This window comes from Cebus imitator, unplaced genomic scaffold (genome assembly GCF_001604975.1).
Source record: "Cebus imitator isolate Cc_AM_T3 unplaced genomic scaffold, Cebus_imitator-1.0 Scaffold44, whole genome shotgun sequence".
Taxonomy (NCBI): Eukaryota; Metazoa; Chordata; class Mammalia; order Primates; family Cebidae; genus Cebus; species Cebus imitator.
In genome coordinates this window covers 5,348,148-5,358,050 of record NW_016107359.1, presented here as the reverse complement: position 1 = coordinate 5,358,050, position 9,903 = coordinate 5,348,148, and the positions used below count along the sequence as shown (strand labels likewise).

At 44.2% G+C, this 9,903-nt stretch overlaps 1 protein-coding gene and 1 non-coding gene across 5 annotated transcripts in view; both read left to right on the top strand.

Annotated features, from left to right (window-relative positions):
* PDZD2 (PDZ domain containing 2) overlaps positions 1–9,903 on the top strand; it is a 462,407-nt gene that overhangs the window by 186,260 nt on the left and 266,244 nt on the right. The gene's annotated exons all lie outside the window — the stretch shown is intronic.
* LOC119470929 lies at positions 1,647–1,751 on the top strand. The gene has a single exon (XR_005199905.1). It is a non-coding gene; the product is annotated as a small nucleolar RNA U13 (small nucleolar RNA).

The window sequence follows — 9,903 nt, the reverse complement described above, 5'->3', positions numbered from 1 at the left end:
GGGTTTCTCCATGTTGGTCAGGCTGGTCTCGAACTCCTGAACTCAAGTGATCTGTGTGCAGCCTCTGCCCCCTGGGTTCAAGCAGTTCTTTGCCTCAGCCCTCCCCAGTAGCTGGGATTGCAGGCGCCTGCCACCACGCCTGGCTAACTTTTTGTATTTTTAGTAGAGACGGGGTTTCACCATCTTGGCCAGGCTGGTCTTGAACTCCCGACTTCATGATACACCTACCTTGGCCTCCCAAAGTGCTGGGATTACACGCGTGAGCCATTGCACCCGGCCAAAAGCATACAAATTCCTTTACAGATGTTTTACAGGAGCCCTCCTAAAAAAATGAAGACCCAAAGAAGCAGTTATTGTCAGTTTCTTCCATTCTGGATTGGACACAATAGTAAACTGTGAAATGTGTAAGGCAAAGGGGATTGCGCTAGAATAGTTATTAGGGTAGGAAAGTAACTAGGGAAAGAAAGGCTTGTTTGTACAGAATTTCCTTGACCTCAAGTGTCTTGCCCTTGATGACAAGAATGTTGCATCTTGCTAGCATAGGGAGGGTGTCTTTCACATGGGAATTTAATCTTCTGCTTTTAAGAAACAGGATGAAGGTCAAAGCGATCTTTTTGCACCTGCTGTTTCTCAAGTCCCTTTAACTTAAATAATCAGTATGCCAGGATAGCATATTTTAACCCCTTCAAAAAGGTCCCTGAGCCCCAGATGAGATTGTTGGCAACTCCAGTCAACACAAGCCCAGCCATGCCACAGCTGTATTCTTTTTTTTTTTTTTTTTTTTTTGAAACCAATCTCGGCTCACTGCAACCTCCGCCTCCTGGGTTCAAGCGATTCTGTCTCAGCCTCCCGAGTAGCTGGGATTACAGGCATATGCCACCACGCCTGGCTAATTTTGTATTTTTAGTAGAAACAGGTTTCTCCATGTTGGTCAGGCTGATCTCAAACTCCTGACCTCTGGTGATCCACCTTCCTTGGCCTCCCAAAGTGCTAGGATTACAGGCGTGAGCAGCTGTATTCTTAACTACAGAACGGTGAGCTAATAAATGGGTATTGCTCCAAAGCTTCTACATTTGTAGTAATTTGTTACATAGCAATATAAAACAAATTTAATGGCAACATGCAATTTAGTACTTGATCCCTCTCCTGTCATTTACTCATTGTTTTGCATGTATAAATCTTGCCTGCCTTAACCAGATTATAACCTCCCTGAGAACCAGACCAAATTTGATGTTTTTTTCTGCATAGCCAAATTATCTACTATGCCATAGGGGCTACTCTGGAAGGAAGGTTTGGTGAGTGTTTAACCTCCAGGCTTTAGAATCAGCCAGCCAGGCACAATGGCTCATACCTGTAATCCCAGCACTTTGGGAGGCCAAGGCAGGTGGATCACCTAAGGTTAGGAATTCAAGACTAGGCTGGCCAACCTGGTGAAACCCTGTCTCTACTAAAAATACAAATATTAGCCAGGTGTGGTGGCAGGTGCCTGCAATCCCAGTTACTCAGGAGGTTGAGGCAGGAGAATCACTTCAACCTGGGAGGAAGAGGTTGCAACTGAGCCGAGATCTCGCCATTGCATTCCAGCCTGCATGACAAAGCAAGGCTTCGTCACACACACAAAAGAAAAATAGAATCGGCCTGCATCGATCCTTTTGTAGTTTGTGAGTATGATGACTGGGTGTTCACGCACGTGTGTGAGATGTGCCACCCTCAAACCTTGTTATGATGTCAGCTCATTACCTAACTTGAAAAAAAAAAAAAAGAATCAGACTGCCTTGGCTTAAGTCTTGGCTTAAACTTTCTAAACTTTGGTTCCTTCATCTTTAAAATAGGAATAAAATGCATTAGGAAAACTAGGGAAAGATACACAAACATCGTTATCAGCAGCTACTTCATAGGGGATGATTTCAGGATCAAATTTCATAGAAGGTTTGTAAGGATTAAATGAAATGGTGCTTAGATAGTTCTTAGAACAGGCTGGCCACGGTGGCTCACTTCTATAATCCCAGCACTTTGGGAGGCCGAGGCAGGTGGATAACAAGGTCAGGAGATAGAGCCCATCCTGGCCAACATGGTGAAACCCCGTCTCTACTAAAAAAAATAACAAAAAAATTAGCCAGGTGGGGTGGTGGGCGCCTGTAATCCCAGCTACTGGGAAGGCTAAGGCAGGAGAATTGCTTGAACCCGGGAGGCAGAGGTTGCAATGAGCTGAGATCGTGCCACTGCACTTCAGCCTGGTCAACAGAGTGAGACTCCGTCTCAAAAAAAAAAAAAAAAGTAGAACAGCGCATGACACATGGTAAAGCTCTATAAATACTAGCTCTGGGTTTGTAGAAAAACAGCCTCTTTGACATGTCTGCCCTTCCATATGTGCTAAATTTGTTTTGTGTCACGTGACACTGGCCCTATCTCCCTACACACACACTCGCATCCCCACTTCCACCTCCTGGCCCCCCACCAGGGATAGGTGCACTAAATCCGGCCATTAGAATTGACTGACAACCAGTTTAATCTTCTGAAAATCTGGAATCAAGCCAGGGAGAGACCAAGCTGCTTTGCTGCATGAGATGAGCTGGAAGGCCAAGCGGAACCACATCTGGATTCATGTCCAGAAAGAGCCAGAGCCACACACCCATGCTACAGTTACAGATGGCAGATGCCAAGAGGAAGCCATTTTCTTTAGAGAAACACAGAGTGGACATGCAGAAAAGGACAGGGCTGAGAGACAGTGTCCCCAGAAAAAGGGATGGGACAGTACCTTCCAGGGGCTGGCAGTTTCCAGCACTAGTTCCCACTGTGCCTAGGTGGACTTGTGTCCCCAAATCTCCATGTCCTCAGAAGTATCCCTTGCAAACAGACAAGCCCTGGCCAAAAAAAAGGCTGCTATGGGTGATAAATCAGACAATCGATCAGGTTCTAATACATCCTGGGACACTAGGCTCTGGTGCTGACTCCACACCAATGTAAAAGACAATTAAATGGGCTGGGCGCAGTGGCTTACTCCTGTAATACCAGCACTTTGGGAGGCCGAGGTGGGTGGATCACGAGGTCAAGAGATCGAGACCATCCTGATCAACATGGTGAAACCCCATCTCTACTAAAAATACAAAAATTAGCTGGGCATGGTGGCACGCGCCTGTAGTCCCAGCTACTCGGGAGGCTGAGGCAGGAGAATTCCTTGAACCCAGGAGGCGGAGGTTGTGGTGAGCCGAGATCACGCCTTTGCACTCCAGCCTGGGTAACAAGAGCGAAACTCCACCTCGAAAAAACAGGAAAAGACGATTAAATGGGCTGGGCGCAGTGGCTTACTGCTGTAGTCCCAGCATTTTAGGACGCCGAGGTGGGCGGATCATGAGGTAAAGAGATCGAGACTGTCCTGGCCAATATGGTGAAACCCCATCTTAAAAAAAAAAGAAAAAAGGGGAAAAAAAGACAATTAAATGATAATTTTCTGTGGTATTTTTCCAGACCATCTTTAAACTGTCAGCACCGTTGAATTCCCAGTGGCCTCTGGAGGGCACTGTTCAGTTAAGATTATTCCAGGGTAGTGAGCACCACACCAGCAGAGCATTTAAGGAAAAGGTATTTGAAACGATAGTTACTTATCCTGAGTACCCGCAACATGCTAACCACAGTGCTGCTTGCTTTAGGTATATTATATCTTAAACGATCACAGTGACTGTTTCTGTCCAGCAATTGCAGATTGTTTTCCAGCACGGTTACTTATTTCTGTAGGCATGCTATTAACGGGCGTCAAGTAAAAGGAAAGCTTTTTTTTTTTTCTTTTAATGAACAGGAAGACTGAGTTTACAGCTTCTGATGAGAAACAGTTCAAGTTCAGTTGGCCCTCCATGTACTCCTTTTTAATTAGAAAACAACAAATTAAATGTAGCGAGATTGCAACACAGAAGGAAAAAGGTGTTTGGTCCATGGGGGTGTAAATACCTGGATCCCTCTTCTCTCTCAAGGAGAGGCAATGTGTTTCCTGTCTCCTGCCTTTTATCCCCTGCAAGATAATCGTGCTGGTTTCATGCCAGGCTGTGGGCTGCTCGGGAGTGGGGGTTGCTCTGCAGGGGTAGAGTTTTTGTTCTTCTCTACCTTGCTCAGTGCCACCTGGTGGGGAGGGTAGGAGTGAGGCTCCACACCTTTCCAGGTAACAGTTCCCTGCAGTCTGAAAACAGCCACTCACCTGTTTCCCTTTTATTTTTATTTTTTACAAGATATTTGAGGCTGGGTGTGGTGGCTCACGCCTGTAATCCCAGCACCTTGCGAGGTTGAGGTGGGGGCATCATTTGAGATCAGGAGTTTGAGTCCAGCCTGGCCAACATGGTGAAACCCCATATCTACTAAAAATAGAAAAATCAGCTGGGTATGGTGACATGCACCTGTAATCTCAGCTACTCAGGAGGCTGAGGCAGGAGAATTGCATGAACCCGGGAGGCAGAGGTTGTAGTAAGCCAAGATTACACCACTGCACTCCAGCCTGGGCAATAATATTTCTGTCTCAACAAAAATAAATAAGTAAAAATAAAAATAATTTAAAAATAGCCTTAGTGAGATGTTCACGTACTATAAAATATATCCTTTAAAATGTACAATTGAGTGGCTTTATATATTCACAGCATTGAGTATCACCAATATCTAATTTTAGGACATTTTTATCCTTGCAAAAAGAAGCCACATACCCATTACAGGCATTCACCATGCTCGGCTTCTCCAAGCCCTGGGAGAACAGAGGCTGCTTTCTGTTCCTATAGATTTACCTATTCCAGATATTTCAGTCCGTGGTCTTCTGTAACTGGCTTCATTCACTTAGTGTAATGCCTTCAGTGCTCATCGATGTTTCAGAACTTTACTTCGTTATGTTGGCAAATAGTATTCCATATGTTTAACCATATTTGTTTAACCATTCATCCATTTGTGGAGACATTTGGGCCTTTTCCACTTTTTGACTCTTATGAATCATGCTGTGAACATTAGTTTACAAGCTTTTGTATGAGTACGTTTTCAGTTCTCTTGGATATATACGTAAGAATGGAATTGATGATGATATAGTAACTCTATGTATAACTTTTTAAGGAATTGCCAAATTGTTTTCAGGACCATTTTACATCCCCACCTGCAGGGTATAAGGGTTCTAATTTTTCCATATTCCTGCCAACATGTGTGATCTGTCTTTATTAGATCAGCCATCCTAGTGGGTGTCAAGTTACCGCACTGTGACTTTGATTTGTATTCCCTAATGGTTAATCATGTTGAACACCTTTTCATGTGTTTTTGACCCTTTGTACATCTTTGGAGATACGTCTATTTATTTTAGTTTTTGAGACAGGGTCTTGCTCTGTCACCCAGCCTGGAATGCAGTGGAATGAGTGCGGTACAGAGGCTCACGGTAGCCTCAGCCTCCTGGGCTCCAGCAATCCTCCCACCTTATTCTCCTGAATAGCCAGGACTACAGGCACATGCCACTACACCTGGCTAATTTTTAAATTTTTTTTGGTAGAGATGGGGTCTTGCTATGTTTCCCAGACTAGTCTAAAACCCCTGGCCTCAAGCGATCATCATGCCTCAGCCTTCCAAAGCACTAGGATTACAAGCGTGAACCACCATGCCCAGCTAGAAATGTCTACTTAAATCCTTTACCTGCTTTCAGATTGAGTTGTAAGGATTCTTTATATAGACTAAATAGCCTAGCTATAAGTTCCTTATCAGATATGTGATGTACAGATATTTTCTCAGGCAGCTGCACATTTTAACAATTGCCATAGTTTTTTTCAACAAATAACCTAGGGATAAAGCTGTTCTGGCAGCATCAGCTCTGAATCAAGTCAAGTAAAGAGAAACCTTGAAAATGGAGCCTTTTAGCGAGCCGCCCGACAGGTCAAATAGTAGCAGTGCTGTGAAGTTAGAGTTTTTGGGGACCTCCAAACTTGTTCTGCCTCAGTGGCTGCTAGTGATGTTTCAAGCTTTTGGCTAACTTCCAGATCTCTGAAAAAGTTGATTTTGATCCTTTTTTCCAGTGTTTTTGTTACTCTTATAGAGGTATAGATTTTTGGAGGTCTTTATTTTTATCATTCCAGAAGTACTTTTTCTAGTAAACTTATCTTTGAAATATACATCAAGGCACATATCAAAAGTAATCAGCTTAGTGAATATTTTTTTTTTGACAGTCTTCCTCTGTCACCATGGCTGGAGTGCAGTGGCATGATCTCGGCTCACTGTAACCTCTGCCTCCCATGTTCAAGTGATTCTTCCATCTCAGCCTCCAGAGTAGATGGGATTGCAGGCATGTGCTGCCACATCTGGCTAATTTTTGTATCTTTAGTAAAGATGGGGTTGAAAAGGCTGGTCTTGAACACTTGACATCAGGTGATTGCCTGCCTCAGCCCCCCAAAGTGCTGGGATAAGAGGTATGAACCACCACACCCAGCCCAGCTTAGTGAACTTTTATATTAACCATCACCCAAACTGAGAAACAGAGCTTAACTAGTACATCAGAGCCCTCTTCATGCCTCTTACCAGTTACTAACTCTACTTTGCCAAAGTAAAGTCGTATCAATAGCTGTAAGAACTTTCCTGTCTATGGCTGGGCGTGGTGGCTGATGCCTGTAATCACCTTGGGAGGTCAAGGTGGGTGGATCACTTGAGATCAGGAGTTTGAGACCATCCTGGCCAACATGGTGAAACCCCATCTCTACTAAAAATACAAAAAATTAGCCAGGTGTGGTGGTAGGTGCCTGTAATCCCAGCTACTTGGGAGGCTGAGGCAAGAAGGTTACTTGAATCTGGGAGTTTGGAGGTTGCAGTGAGCCAAGATTGGCCACTGCACTCCAGCCTGGGTGACAAAGCGAGACTCCATCGCAAAACAGCAACAACAAAAACTTTCTTGTCTAGTACCAATATGATTTTTTTCAACTCTGTTTGATTCTACTTGTTCAAATTTTCCCTCCAAACCACTCCCTTAATACATTTAATCGGATGGCATTTTTAACTTGTGAATTTTTTTTTAATATTCAACTATAAAAAATTATTAACTAGCCTGTTTGGGATATCTATTTGTTTGTGTCAAGCTCCTCCTGCCTCCTCAGATTCCTCTATCGTCATGACCATTTCCCTAGCAGTAAGCCAGGCCCTGGAGTACTGGCTGTTAATTCCCCTCTACCCCTTTTCCCAGTCGTACAGACACCCTTGATCCTTCACCTAAAAAGGGAAGCTGAAACGTCTTCAGGATAAAGTTACGTGTTTTTTCATGAGACTTCTGCACAGTGTCCAAACACTCTGATCTGTACAGATAGAAAGGACACTTCTTGAGAGTCTTTTGGGAGAAGCCTTACCCTATAATTCTGATTTCTTTGCTTTTCCTGACCAAGGCTTCTCAGGCTAATTCAGAGCCATTGTGGCACACTGAGAAAGCAGGAGTTGACATTCTCAAGTTCCTTCTCCGGAGGAATTCTCCTAGTGGGAAAGCAACAGGGGGCTGGAAGACTTCCATGGGGCAACTTATGAAGTGTGGAGACCCGGCTCCCTGTTAGTCTTTTTCCTTATAAGAGATCATTACTCTGTAGAAAAGGAGATGTTCTAATGGGGGATTAAGCTAGATGTAGGAAGTCACAGTGATATGGACATTTGAAAGTAGTTGCTTGGGAAGTGAAAAGGGGTCAAAGTGGTTGAACTTAATGGTACAAAGAATAACTATGGCATGGGAAAAACTATAAATGGAGTAAAAAGTTTGGACAAAGATAAGGGCTTAAAGAAACTAATGAAATGATTAAAAATCAGTTCTGATTTTTTTTTTTTTTTTTTTTGAGACAGAGTCTTGTTCTGTTGCCCAGGCTGGAGTGCAGTAGCGTGATCTCGGCTCACTGCAACCTCCGCCTCTGGGGTTCAAGCAATTCTGCCTCAACCTCACGGGTAGCTGGGACTACAGACATGAGTCACCACGCCCAGCATATTTTTGTATTTTTTTAGTAGAGACAGCGTTTCACCATGTTGGCCAGAATGGTCTTGATCTCTTGACCTGTGATCCGCCCACCTCGGCCTCCCAGAGTGATGGAATTACAGGCGTGAGCCATCGCGCCCAGCCTCCTGGTGAATTTTTCTCTCCACAAGCTGAGGTCATCCACCACAGGTGGTGGATGACCTCAGCTTGTGGAGAGAAAAAAAAAAAAAAAAAAATCAGTGACTAGGGAACACACCTTTAAGAGCTTTATCTCATTTGAGCATCAGTTGGTCTAAATAAGGGGTGATCAAAAAGCAAGAAACATGAACTCTTCAGGAATATTTGCTTTTGAGAAATATCTGCTAGTGTTTCAAAACTTTCATAGCCTCATGAAGTGGATTCAACTCTTAGATGTTTTTGAGACAAAGAAAGAACATTCTGTGTGTTAGAGGAAGACGCTTCAAATTGCTGCTGTGCTGACTTCTTCCTGTGTACGTAATCCAAAGACAGTGGAGCCGAACGATGGTCACTGATGTGTGTGCATCAGTGGCTGCCTGGCCGTGAGATGAGATCACTGCAAGTTAGTATCCCTCCAATATCTTCCACACCTTTCTTCTACGTGCTGTGCTGTTCTATTTAATGTTTTCAAAATTGTATCTTTTAGAGTTGGGTACAGTGGCTCACACCTGTAATCCCAGAACTTTGGGAGGCCTACGCAGGTGAATCACTTGAGGTCAGGAGTTTGAGACCACCCTGGCCAACGTGGTGAAACCCCGTCTCTAATAAAAATACAAAATTAGCTGGGCATGGTGGTGGGCACCTGTAATCCCAGCTACTCAGGAGGCTCAGGCGGGAGAATCGCTTGAACCCAAAGGTTGCAGTGAGCCGAGATTGCACCATCGCACTCCAGCCTGGGCAACGAGAGTGAAACTTCTTCTCAAAAAAAAAAAAAAAGTATCTTTTAGCTTCAAGGACCCTGCCTTACTGACCAAGAAGATAAGAATTCATCTAGGGACAGTTATATGAACTCATCTTCTCGGTCTTGATTTCTCCAGCTGATGTTTAACTTTTCCTCAGTTGGACTGAGAAAATGAAAGCTTCATTGTCCTGGGTTGAGTGAGCATCTCCAACTAGCACAGCACCTAACACCTGGCAAAAGCTCAGCAAATGTTTGTTGAGAGACATAAGCGTTCCTTCGGAAAAATCCAAGTCTTGCGTTTGTGCCTCCCCCTCTCCCATTCCCCTCCCCTCCCCCCCTTCCCCTCCCTTCTTTCTCTTGCTCTCTCTTTCTTTTTCCTTCCCTCCTTCCCTCCCCGCCGCCCCCCGTTTCTCTCTCTCTCTCTCTGTGATGGAGTCTGGCCCTGTTGCCCAGGTGGCACAATCTCAACACACTGCAACCTCCACCTCCTGAGTTCAAGCGATTCTCCTGTCTCAGCCTCCCAAGTAACAGATTAGTCACGTGCCACCACGCCCGGCTAATTTTTATATTTTTAGTAGACACGGGGTTTTGCCATGTTGTCCAGGCTGGTCTCCAACTCCTGACCTCAGGTGATCCGTTCACCTCAGCCTCCCAAAGTGCTGGGATTACAGGCGTGAGCCACCTCGCCCGTCCTGTGTATCTTCTCTCACTGGTCCTGAGTCAGTCCCATTATTTCTGGCAGGCACATCACTCATTGAGAATGTAGTCATAAACCCTTGTGGGTCTCAATTGGGAATGTCCATGATTGTCCACCTAAAAATAAATAAAAGTGTTATGTGTTAAGTGCTTTTTAAATCTGCTGTTTGCAAAAAAGATTCTGCATTGGTGCTCCCAATTTACCAGTCTGACTTAGATGTTTTGAAATAGAATGAAATGTATCCCTATTTAAAAACAGCACAGTGGTGGTATTTGTGTAAGCCTGTTTCAATGTTTTCTCTACAAATGAATGATTTTATTGGCTTTTTTTTTTTTTTTTTTTTTTTTT